Below are 13,410 nucleotides of genomic sequence, written 5' to 3' on the forward strand. Positions count from 1 at the left end.
CAGCTGAGGTCAGCTAAGGTTAGCTGAGGCCAGAAGGACTGCCTAGCTGAGCCAGATTTAAATTGCAACTTACAGAATCATAAGCTGTATAAATAACTTGTTTTGGCCACTAAATTTTGGAGTAGTTATGCAGCAATAGCTAACTGTTACACCCTGCTATCTCCATTCCAGGGAGGTAGGGAAGCAAACTGGCTTCGCAGCTTGTGTTACAATTTGACAGTGAAGCCTTGGGGAAGACACACGGGAGGGAGGATGTGGAATCTAGGAGGTGTGAACAGCTTGAGGAATGCTCAGGGGCGGAGGGGTTTTTTGGTTTGAATTTGGGCAAGGACAGAGGTCTTCCAGAGAAAAGAGGACTTCGTAGAATATCTGTTACGGTGAGCTTTGGCAGGGGCGGGGGGCGGGGGGGGGGGGGAAACAGAATTGTTATGAGCAAGATATTGTAAGAAGAAAAGAAAGACAAATAGAAACTCCAGAAAAAACACAAGGCTGTATAAGAAATGAATTGTAACAACAGTTCACTACTTCTCTTGTGGTGAACAATTTTACAGTCGCTATAATATAACAGTGTTTTATTAATATTGGTAAACATACTAAATAAAACTACATTGTAAAGATGGGAAGATAAGTAAGGCTGGTGTAGGAAGGAAATCCTCATCTGTTATTGCAGGAAGTAAATGAATGATGTCTAAAACTGATTACCAAAATGCACAGCTAAAAGAATAATTTAAATCTTTCCAATACAATGCATGGCCCACAGACAACACTAGCATGACCTGGGAGCTTGTTAGAAATGCAGAATCTCAGGCCCTTTCTCCAGACCCACTGAGTCAAATCTGCACTTAACACATCCTCAAGGGAGTCGTATACTCAGTAAAGTTTGAGAAGCCTGAAAAATTGGTTTTAGGACTGGGACTGAGAGTGGGGAAAGTAGAACAAGGAACAGGAGTTTCTTGTTTAAAGCCTTCAAAGTATCATTTGACTTGGTTTAGCCATGTTCATGTTATTTATTACTTTAATTTTACAAGTTTCTAACCATTTAAAATATAAATACCTGGGTAAAATGTGGTCCCCTTCTCACTAACACCTATTCTCCATCACTACTTAATCCTGCCCTGGCCCTGACCCTCAGCTTAGGTTAGAGTGATCTTTCTAAGACAGCACAACCCCCTCCAGCCTCACTTGCCTTTGGAAGCTCCCCAGGCAGACATCATTCCTCATCTGCCACTTTGCCATGAAAGCATTTCTCAGGGTTTTCTCTGATTCCCTGGACTCCCCTCCTCCAGCAGCCTGAAAAGAGACCACAGCCACAAACCATCTACAAAAGCTCCCAGCATCTGCTTCTCCCCACTTAAAGCTTTCTCTGGGAAGTCATCTTTAGCCCAGTAGTTCTCAAAGTGTGTTCCCCGGACCAGTAGCATCTGCATCACCTGGACACTTGTTAGGGCTATGGGGTGCTTCAGACCTACTGAATGAGAAACTCTGGAGATGGGGTTCTCATGCATTCTGGAACCCTTCCAGGAAATCCTAATGCTTGCCAACTCACCCCTGTTCTACTCCTGAACTGGATTGTTGCACATCTCACCTGGGCTCACATTTCACTGAGCATCTCCTCAGTGAGAGTTTCAGCTTACTAGCCATGTTCACAAAGGAAGGAAACACAATCTATCCCAAACTGTTATCTAAAACTGGCTGGATCTTTTCCTAGCCAATCTTTTTATACACAATCTTAAAGCAGAAGTTTAAAGGGGTTGTGACATACATTTCAGATCCACACCACAGCCCAGCTCTGGGCTTTATCCTTGTATTGGCTACATGGCCTCATCCACACACATCAGAAACAGTTCCAGAAATGATGGATCTCCTGCTCCTGCCTTGTTGGGCCCTCTGCACCCTGTAAGTACCCCATTCTCTCAAGCCCCCAGACTTCAGCTTCCCCCCGGGAGATGCACTGTGGAGATAAGCTGTGCTGCGGTTGAGGGTGATTCAGTGAGCCTGGGCCTGCCACTCCCTGCCACCACCTGGTTCTCCTCCAACTCTGTCAGCCCCCGTGAGTGATGAGCCCCTGAGATAACCGCAGCGAGGGCCACAGGCCCACGTCACTTCCTGTGATGGGAAACTGGTAACTATCAGTCCAAATCCCAAACTCCCACAATAGATTTCTATGGGAAAGAGTGGGCCTGGGAGTGCAAACAAAGCCTTCCACAGAACGTGGAAACTAGGTTTCAGATACTGGTTGGAACTCGCCCTGCTTGTTATTGAGCACCTGGTAGAACTGCCTCACTTTTCTTTGTCTTTTATCTTTGCCGTTGCAATCTCTGGGGGCTTCACTCCATGTGCTAAAGATGTGTGGGTGTTAACATCACGCTATGGAAAAAACATGCACATGCACGCACACCACAGTCTTTTTTCTCTACTTCTGTGCAAGCAGATGCTTTTGTGACTTTCTGAAATTAAAAACAAAAAACAAAAAACAAAAAAAAAAACATGTCTAGTATATTACCTCTTGCTTTTTGCAACTTATTTTAGAAAAGAAGTTCTGCTCCTACGAACCAAAAAGAAAAAGGCAACCCAAATTTTTAAATGTGCAAAAGTATGAAGAGGCAGTTCCCAGATGAGGGAAGAAAAACATCTGAAAAGATGCTCTAACTAGTAATCAGGGAAATGAATGTTAAACAAGAACAATATTTTTACCCTTCAAGTAGGCAAACCATTTCAAGTTTAATGTCAAGCACCGGGGTTGGAAAGTACTTTCATCCACTTCTGAGGGTGTGAAAATTGGTCCAGCCACATTGGGAGGGGATTATGGCCATATCTGTTCAAATACAGAGTCTGCATTCCTTGCATCACAGCAATTCCATTCTGCCGTGCCCTTTAGAGAAATATGCACGCGTTTCCTCAAGGAGGCCTTGCAGCCTTGCTTACGCTGGTGAAGATGGAACACCACCTGCATGTCCACCAAGAAGACAACAATTACATAAGTGATGGTACATTCATTCTAGGGAATACTATGCAGCAGTTTAAAAGAATTAAAGTAGATCTACATGTACTAACACAGAAAGTGCCCCGGGTATGTTTCTGAATGAACAAAGTAACTTGTAGATGATATGTTCAATATAATGGCATTCCTGATAGAAACAAGACACCAAAACAATGTTATTTATTTGTCTAGGAACACACACATGTTTATAATTGCAGAGAAAAGGCTTTGGAAGGATTCATGCCCAAATGGCTACATCGCTTACCCCCCCCAGGAAGAAGTTGGAAGTTGTGGGAGGTGGTCACTCTGAGGCATTTAGCTTGGTCTATAATCATCAAATATTTCACTGTGAGAGTGTTTTCAAGAATACATTACATAACATCACATGTACCCTACAAAGATATACAAATATTATGTACCCATAATAATTAAAAATAGAATAAAAAAAAGAATAAATTGAATGATTAGATAATTAACATTAAACATTAGGATTCTAATAAGCCTTTTTATCTGTTGAATAACATCACAAAATCTGCAACTTATCTTAAACGTTAAGTAGACTTTGTACAAATACACAATTGCTTCTCTTTAGAAAGGTACTATAAAATCATCCCCATTGTCAAAATCTCTCATTGTTCATCTGATCGTTGAGAAGAAAGATAGTTTCTCTGTGTTCAACCACAAACACATACACACACGTGCACACACAGACGCACACAGACACCATAACTCATCCTGGGGATAGCAATTTTCACCCTGTGCCACACTGTGCTACCTTTCAGGATGTCTAAACCACATCCAAGTGTGCCTTTCTGCTTAGCTGATAACTTCGTTTCCAGGCTTCCGTGCCATCTGATTGTCAACTCATAATTTCAGAGCTGCTGAAACCAAGACACACCTGACCTGGTGGTGGTGCCTGGGTCTGTGGGTGTAGCTTGCCAGCCAGGCACCTGGTTTCCTGACCCCAAACCACACAGCTTCCTGTGTGGCCTCGCGAGCATCCTCGTAACAGGCTGCCCTGTCCCCCTGCCAGGCTGAGCTTCAGGGCTGGCACTGGAGAGACCGTGGGGGACCTAGAAGGCTGCTGGTCTGCAGAAAGTTCCTTACAGCTTTCTAATTTATACCCTGCATTTAATGAGGCAGTGTTAGAGAATGGAAAGATGCAGAGATTTGGAGGAAAATGCAAAACCAGATGTTTCTGGGAACTTGAGTACTTTTGTTGGCAAAACCACTCTCTCTCCATGAGCAGACCCACTGGAGAAGCCGAATTACAATCCTCGAGGAAATGGTTTTAGACCAGAGGTTAGATGACGATGTAAACATCATCTTGGGTTCTCCCAGACTTTGGGGTGACCTCCTCTCTCTGAACCAGATATACCTGAATTTGTTTTTATTTCAATAAGGTGGGGATTTGGGGGCTTCAAAAAGACAGAGACTAATCATTCCCTAGCAAGGCCATGCCAAGCCACCTCCAGACATTACCACACTGCTCCCAGGCACCTTCCACAAAGAAGGGGTTCACCAATGACACAAGTGATTGTAGACTCAGAGTTGGTCACATCCCCTTAAAAATCAGAGTGGCCCAAAGGAGGTATGCTCCCTATACAGCTGTACCCCATCCCAGGCAGGAGCGGGCAGAACTTGTGGACCCAGGGCAACACCCAACCACTTACTTCATTGAGACATTGACTGTGTTTTCCAAGAGAAATATAAAAGAGCAGCAAACATGACTTTAAACTGATACCTGGCAGGCATGGCATCTTCTTTTGCTGCTTCTGGGAGGGGCCTCAAGGAGCTTGAATAATACAAACGGATTACAATCTGCCTACTCTGGTGTCCCCAGGGTTTCCCAGGACCGATGTGCAGTGTCGGCAGGCTTGGAGGCCTGTGCATCCCTCCTACAGCGGGACTGACCTTGCCAATGGCCTTTAGACAAGGTTCTCCATCCCTGAGCCAGGCTGGGACTGCCTGCCAGTGATGGCCTTTTGTGTTCTCTAGTCCTCTCTGCCCGCCCGACCCCTGTCCCCTGCACCCACACTTTCTCTAGCTCTTCAGCCAGTGTCACACAAACCCTACTGGCCTGAGGGACACTCTCGCAATGACTCTGGGTATCTCTGCTCCAGCTATCATGTGTGCATCTGATGGCTGAGTTGGTGGGAGAGCTTTTCAAGCTTTAAGGTGGGAATCTTGTTAAAATACAAACTCCGAGGCAGCAGGTCTGAGTGGGGCCTGAGAGCCTGCATTTCTAAGAAGTTTTTGGGCACTATGCATGATGGAGGGCCAGGACCATCTTTTGATGTCAGGGGACAGTCTTATTTCCATGTTTGAGAAGTGTGGGGAGAAGGCCTGCCTTGTGGTAGCCCCTGGATAGAGAAGGGCTGTAGGGCCTGACAAGACAAGGTGCCGGGGCCTTGTGGACTGCGGGTGCGGGGGAAATGCCAGCTGTTATTGTTGTTACGTTTTGTTCTATAAATGGTATACTTACTTTGGAATCAGAGCTGGTTTTATCCCTCTCGCTACTTACTGGGCTGGCTTAGTCACTGAATTTCATTAAGCCTCAGTTTTCTTAGCTGTAAAATGGGAGGTTGTTATTTAAATAAGGCTATATTTGCAAATATTCTCAGTCAATATACATTTACATATTCATCTTTCTCTTCATCCAAAGGAACAAAAGCTTTGTGTGTGTGCGTGTGTGTGTGTGTGCAACTCACTAAACATTTTTGCTAAATGCTGAGAATCTAGAACCAGAACTAGGCTAAAAATCCACTCTGAAACTTTAAACAGCTCTGTTCACAGTCATCTGGTCTTCTAAGGTTTACAAAACTTCTTAGGGAACCCGGAATGATTTATGGTTTGCCACCACAGCTCTATGAAGTTAGTGGTTTTAATCAAGTTTCATTTGCCCAACCCTGAAGTTCAACAGAAAGCTGGGGAAAATCCACTTGAAAAAAAACTGCTCCCCTTAAATCCTTCTCATCACCAGAGCTGCCCAGAGCCAGAGCTTGCAATCCATTCCATTAGGGCTGACATTTATCTTTGGCTAAGATGGGTTTTCTGAAGCGGTGCTACATAGTAACAATGGTAACTTGAGATCTAATCATTTAATTCCAATCCATCCCAAAGATTCTTCAAGCAAGGCTGATAGATGGGTTCAGACTGGCAGGTCCCAAGAAAAGAAACTTGAATTGGGAGTATTTAGCAGGAGCCACAGACAATTCTGGACAGGAATGGCCCATAAGTGCCACAATTGCAAGGCCACTCTCTGCCTGGCAGCGTCATAAGCACTGTTTTCGCACCACCTCCTTTAACCATAGCAACCACCTTGAGAGGTGGGTACTATTGTTACTCCACGTTTTACCAAAGAGAAAACTGAGGCGAAGAGAAGGTAATTAACAAATGAATTTAAAAGATGAAAAATGTGACTATCTTATTTTTATCTGTGCAATGTAAAACTAAGTTGTTAACCTACTTAATTGGATCCATTGATTGCTTTGGAATTGCCCCAGGGTATACTTCAGTCTTCCACGGTATACACAAAGATTTAAACACAAAGCTGAATATCACTATTGAGTATAGTGAAAAACTGTAAGCAATCCAAGTCTAAAATCAATTACCGTACATCCAGACAGTGGAAGAGTATGCAGCCATTCACATGTGTTCAAAGAATTTTTAGTGACATGAAAAAGCCCTAAGGATACAATGTGAAATGAAGAGGCAGGCTATTTACACGTTCACTTATTTATTCAAACTTAGTTATCCCACATTTGCTTTTCCAGTGTAGTTCTGCGAATACAGCTAGGGCATCAGGCAGACCTGCCCTCGTCGAGCTGACAGTCTGGTGGACGTGAAAATGTCTTGGAAGAAAAAGCCCCAAAATGTTAGCAATTGCCCTTTCAAGAGAGTAAGAATTCTTTTTATTTTTCTTCTTCATTCTTATGTTATTTCAAAATTTTCTATATTAAGCTTGTATTACTTTTTCAATAGATTCATTGAGGTGTAATTAACTTCCACTTAGATAAATTTCGCTATAGTATACACCAGTGAAACCATCACCATAATGATGGTAGTGACCATGTATGTCACCCCCAAAAGTGTCCTTGTGCCTGTTTATTACCTCCGTCCCACCCCTCCCCACCCCATTCCCCATTCAGCCACTGATCTGCTTTCTGTCACTATAGTTTGGTTTGCATTTCTAGAATTTTATGTAAATTGAAATATATAGCACGTACTCTTTTTTGTTTGTCTTCTTTTACTCGGCATCAATGTTTTGAGATTCATTCAAGTTGTTGTGTTCAACAATAGTTGTTTAATATTGTTGAATAGTATCCAATTTTATGGCCTATCCCACAGTTTGTTAACCATTCACTGGTTGGTAGACATTCTGCTTGCTTCTAGTTTTTAGCTATAACAGATAATGCTGCTACAAACGTTCATGTTCACGTCTTTGTGTGAACATCTATTTCTTTTTCTCTTGGGTAAACCCCAAGGAGTGGAATGGCTGGGTCATATGATAACTCTATGTTTAACTTTTTGAGGAACTATGCAACTGTTTTCAAATGACTGTACCATTTTTATATCTCCACCAGGAGAGTATAAGTTCATCCTTCTTTCTTTTTTAAAATGACATAAGAAATAAATGAATGCCTGCTGTTGTAAAAAGAAAATTCAAAAATTTCAAAAGCAAAGTGAAAATTCTCTTTTATTCCATCCTTTTCCTAGTTACTCATACATATTTATTATTAAAAGTTTGGTGTATGTTCATCTTTTCTTTGCATGCGTGTTCCTGCATGCATGTGTTTGCATGTGGAAGTGTACATGCATGTGCAAATGGGATTCTAGGAGCTCTGTTGTTCTAACTCTGGCTTCACTCACTAAACAATGAAGCTTGGAGATCTTTCCTTGTCAGTGCATGTAAACCTCAATCTTGTGAATGGTTACTGACTATCCTACTTCAATAATGAGAAACAAAGGGTGTTTTTTAATGTGGTTAGAATTCAATTTTCCCATCCTGTGAAAGAGGTCCCTGCAAAATTTTAAATTAATGTGACAACTGAGGAAGCTCCTTGTTCTTCTCCTAACTAAGGAAAGGCTGCCTGTGGGGTAGAACTGGGTTTCTTCCAGTGGATCCCGTTCTCCCAGGAGCACCACAGGTGTGACCGTGTGGAGAGAGAGAACGGTCAATGAAAACTTCACGGATGACCATAAGGTTCAACAGCTCTGCCATCACGCTGGGTTTACACTTGTCTCATATTTGTCAGAGCAGAATTGCCTTTTCAGGCCCAGCATCTGGTCTTGTGCTTGGCGGTAAGGCGGCTCACTTCAGCCTAGTCATTCTGAGAGGGCAAAAGGGCTTCAACTCTTCAACTTTCAGCTTCAGAGATGAGTACAGTGAGGAGTTTCTTTTTATCATGTCGGAACCTACTCTCTTGCTTAAAACAGACAATAATGGAATCCGTGCTTGGTCAGCTCGACAATTTTTTACTGTTTCCCCAGTGTGGTTTTTTTTTTTTTTTTCCCTATTTTAATTTCTTCTAATAATCAATGTTACTAGAACTACATTAAATGATACTTTACCCCTCTCTCAGCAATTATCTGGGTGCTGGATCATTTAGACTTACATAAAATTGGTACTATATTATAATACAGTTTTATACCCTGCATGGAACATAAACATATTTTCATGAAATTAAATATTAGTCCAAATGTTAAGTGAAATCAAAATCTTAATTGTTAATGACTTCATAATATTTCAGATATGAACATATCATAATTTATTTAACAGGCGCCCTAAGGTTGAAAGATTTTCACTAATAGATGAAGATTTTAAGTAGCACTAAGTGAAGAAAAATTATAAAAATCATTCATTATGATAAATCCAAATTAGGTTCTAGTTATAAAATTAAGTCATGTATCATGTTTTAAAATAGTTTTACTTATGCCTTCTTCACTATTTTGAACTAAATATGCCACTCTTTTGCACTTTTTACTCTCAGACTTTAATCTTTAGAAAATGCCTTACAAAATTTTTACTTAGTATTTGACAGCAATTGCACATTACTTGCTAGTCTCTGACAAGTGTGTCGGTTACTCCTCTACTTACGTTCAGCCTTTCCACAGGGGACCTGAACGTCACAGTGCATTTCACACATAATGTTCAGCTGTGTGTCATACGTGAAGAATGGAGACAGCAATGACACCCCAAAATACCTCAAAATGTATTTCTAAAGCAAAAAGAGCATTTTCCTGCTTAGCAAAAATATAACACTATCAAACTTAAAATTAATAATCATTCTTTAGCATCATCTCACAGCCAGTGTATTATTCGAATTCACCAAATATCTGCCCAAATGTTCTTCCCAGCTTCTTTGTCTAAACCAGGAACCAATTCCAGATCATGCATTGTTCCTAGTTGTTTTGTCCCCTCTCTGTCTGTTCCTCTGGCCTCCAGTTTCTTTCTTTGTGGGTATCTTCTTTCTGCAGCCACTTAGCTAGTGGTTTGTAGAACACCCACCTTGCTTGCCGATGGTGTCATTTAGCTTGCTCCCCTCTCCCTCGTATTTCCTGGAAGTTACATTTATAGGTTGACTAAACCCCAGTTAAACATCTTTGGCTAGACTGTATCACAGGTGATGCTCTGACGTCAGAATGCATAACCACAGGAGACATGAACTATCTATCTGGTTGTCCCACTATCTGGTTGATGCTAGGATCAACCTTTGGTCTTGGGTGATAGCAGTTTGATCCATCTTTGCACAATTCTATTCTTCTCCTGATGACCAGAACTATATCATTATAGTGCTACTATGGCACCATGTAAATGTCCAGGTCTCATCAACCATTTACCTAATGTCTTCAACACAAGCTCATAGTTCTTGCCTGGATCTACATTCTCATTAGAAGTTGCAAGATTGTGATTTTCTAAATCTATCATCCTTCTACATTTAGGGGGTACTCTTCCATAAAACAGAGCTTTATCTTAGTCAACTAGAGCTCTTTGGTTACCTTGAAATATAGTTCCTTCTTGAAAGACATCAAATGTACTTTCCCTTAAATTACATAGTATCAAAATAAGAAGTTGGTACTAGGGGCCTCAAATGTGTTTCTTCCAGCTTTCTGTTTTTGGAGTATCGTTATGGACTCATGAATTTTCATACATTCAGTGAGTATGTTTTCACTGAATTATTCTTGGGTCTCGTGATACTGCTATTTTCACCAGAAACCAATGCAACTAAAACCGAGTTTAATTTAAAACAAAGTTGCAAAACAAGAGTGGTTCCAAATATAACATTGAGGCATTCAGGAAAGAGGAAGCGCTACTTTCCTAGAGAACAATGGCAAGATAATCCAATCAATTATTATCATTTTTATTTACATTTGCGCTCTCTGGCACCTTCAAGATGCAGGCTAATTCTCAGCGTGCATCTGAGGGAAGGCTGCGGGCCTGAGCCGGTTCTCCTTGCTGACCGCCAGCAACGTTGCAACCGCGGCACACATAAATCTATACTCAAAGGCAAAAGGTAGTTGGTTGGCCTATACTTTAAGGTGCTTCCAAGCCACAAAAGCCATTACATCGTTTTTTGTCTTACTTGCAACAAGAACCCAATCTAGCCTTTCCTTCTTTCCGACACAACAGATTGTGGAAACAAGAGGGTCAGAGCCCGTTTCAGATTATTCTCTCAATACATCACTGTTTCCCCACCATGGTTTGTGGAAGAAATGGGGAAGAGAACAAACGTTGTCGTCGTCATCATTAAAATAACTCCTAAGGACAGTGTGTGCAGAATCCCGTCTCCTCCGCACCCCGCACGGTCCTGCAGGCTGCACTTTGATTTTGTCCCGAGTCACTCTTGGTCCCTTCCCTTGGGAGCAGATTCATCCTAGGAGAAGCCACCACATCCCAAATTCTCACCTTTGTGTGTCTGAAGTTTGTGGATGGTGCACATATTCCTGGCTGTTACCACTGAAGGATGCAGAGGCTAAAATTAATTTGTAAGTTTCTTCACAGGAAGAGCAAAATGTGCAGAAACAATTCACATAGCTTTGACTCACTTTACCTCACGAGAGCAGAGACCGTGCCTGTTTTCCTCACCACTGTGACCGCGGAGCCTAAGATGGTGCCTGACATGTATGACAGGTACTCAACACACACTTGATGAACAAATAAATTAACTTGATGACCAAAAGTCCAGAGCTGTCTGTATGTGATTTTTATTTTCTCATGAAAAACGAGCTCCATAACAATGATAATGATAATAACTACCAGGTGGGAAATAAAATACTTTGCCAGTGGCTTGGTGCCTCAGGCAAGCTATATGGCTTTACTGGACCTCAGCTTTCCACAGCACAGGTTTGCAGTAAATGAAATAAATGTTCCTCACAGCTCTCAGCTTCTATAAATAGATTTCTTTTTTAGCCAAGGGTAAGTAAATTCTCCCAGTTGGTTACACCGAGAGATGTAATTCATGAAGCCCAAAATAGTGGTAGACCTCAAACCAATTGTGTGCTTTAGCTTGTGATAAAATGCCAGGAAGGCTAGTTTATGGTCTCACCTCTGGTCCTACTTAGCTGTGATTTTGCCTCCTGTATCTGAAAATAAGCAGGCATGAGAAAACACACACACACACACACACACCCCTTTGTAAATATAACACACTCATAGGCAACGCCAGGCTACTCATAGCATGTCTTTTAAACGTACCCCCCACCCCTCCTCTGCACACATTAAAGGTGTAAAAAAAGGGTTTTTATCATAGGCTTAGAAGCCAGTTAGAAAACCCTTTTAGGAATAAGGCAGGTATATTTGGCTGGCTTCTGGGTCAGAAAACACAAACACTCAGCAAACCAAACAGCACCTCTGGGCTTCCCGAGCTTTTGCATTTTAATCATTTTTTTTTTTTTTCGATTTTACTCACAATCTGTCTTCTCTTTCAACATTAAAAATAAATCTTTTCTTGAACTTTTGCCCTCTGAAGTTTTGATCTCTGAAGGGTGTTTTTTTTTATTTTCATTTTGCTTCTTTGCAGTCTTTCGAAATAACTATAATGCCCACAGGCAGTCTTTGTACTGATATTAGGCAGGCTTGAAATAAATGCCACTCCCAGCCCTCTCTAGTTTTCCATCTCTGCCTCTCCCACCTAAGCACGTTCATACATACCCAGTGTACTTGGACCCCGTGCTGAATGGGGGTGCTTTTTCCCCTTATCTTCTCTCTTAAAATAATCCCAAATAAAAGACCAGGAGAAATATGACCAAATGGGCCAGGCAGGGTGGCTCACGCCTGTAATCCTAGCACTCTGGCAGGCCGAGGTGGGAGGATTGCTTGAGGTCAGGAGTTCAAGACCAGCCTGAGCAAGAGCGAGACCCCCCTCTGTACTAAAAATAGAAAAAAAAATTAGCCAGTCAACTAAAAATGGACACAAAAAATTAGCCAGGTATGGTGGTTGGTGCCTGTAGTCCCAGCTACTTGGAAGGCTGAGGCAGGAGGATCACGAGCCCAGGAGTTTGAGGTTGCTGTGAGCTAGGCTAATGCCCCGGCACTCACTCTAGCCAGGGCAACAAAGCAAGATTCTGTCTCAAAAAAAAAAAAAATGTGCCCAAATGAGAGTCAAGCACAAATATGCTGGCTATGGACTGAACCAGAAGTCAGTGGGGCAACTAAAACTGGAAATCTCTCCTTGCAGCAGGAAAAAAAAAAAAAAATGATTTTTAAAATGAAGATGGGAAAAGATAAGGCTGGTTTCCATAGTGTAAGTAGCTCAAGCTCTCCATATTTATTACATAACCCCTTGATCAGGTTTCCCTGCTACGCCAGCCCTTTAGGAGACCAGGGGAGAATGCAGCCTTTTCCTACACTCCAAAGCTCCACCTGGAGCCCTGTCAGGTCCTTGTGATCCATTTACAAGATGACTTTGTACGTTCCACGTGCTCTGAAAGTCACACAGTGGCCTTTTACTGAAACATATGAGCCTGGCCTATTTTGACAAAATCTTAAATAATAAAAGATTCATTTCAGGCAAAGAAAAACTCTGCCTTCCAAAGGGAACCTCACAACCATATTACGAGAAAAGTAGGTTCTTTGCTTTTGCCAATGTTACCATTTTCGTCACCTACAAAAAAGCATTTATAAAAATAAACGCCCATCCACCTCTGAGTTACCTTAGGATTCTAAGTCCTTTCCTTTTCATTTCTGCTCTTACCCCCAACACACACACACGCTTATGCACATGCGTGTACGTACATACACACCCCTATACACGTGCATGCACATCATGGACACACACTCTTCTCTTTGCAAAATATCTCAAAACAATTATTGCTTGCAAGTACACATCTTAAAATCTACAGTCAATCTTTATTTTCTCTCTTTTAAAATAACAGAGGCTGTTCATCATATATGATCATTAGAGCCTATTAGAGTCATATTCTATTAA

The sequence above is a fragment of the Eulemur rufifrons genome, chromosome 7, assembly GCF_041146395.1.
Source record: "Eulemur rufifrons isolate Redbay chromosome 7, OSU_ERuf_1, whole genome shotgun sequence".
NCBI lineage: Eukaryota > Metazoa > Chordata > Mammalia > Primates > Lemuridae > Eulemur > Eulemur rufifrons.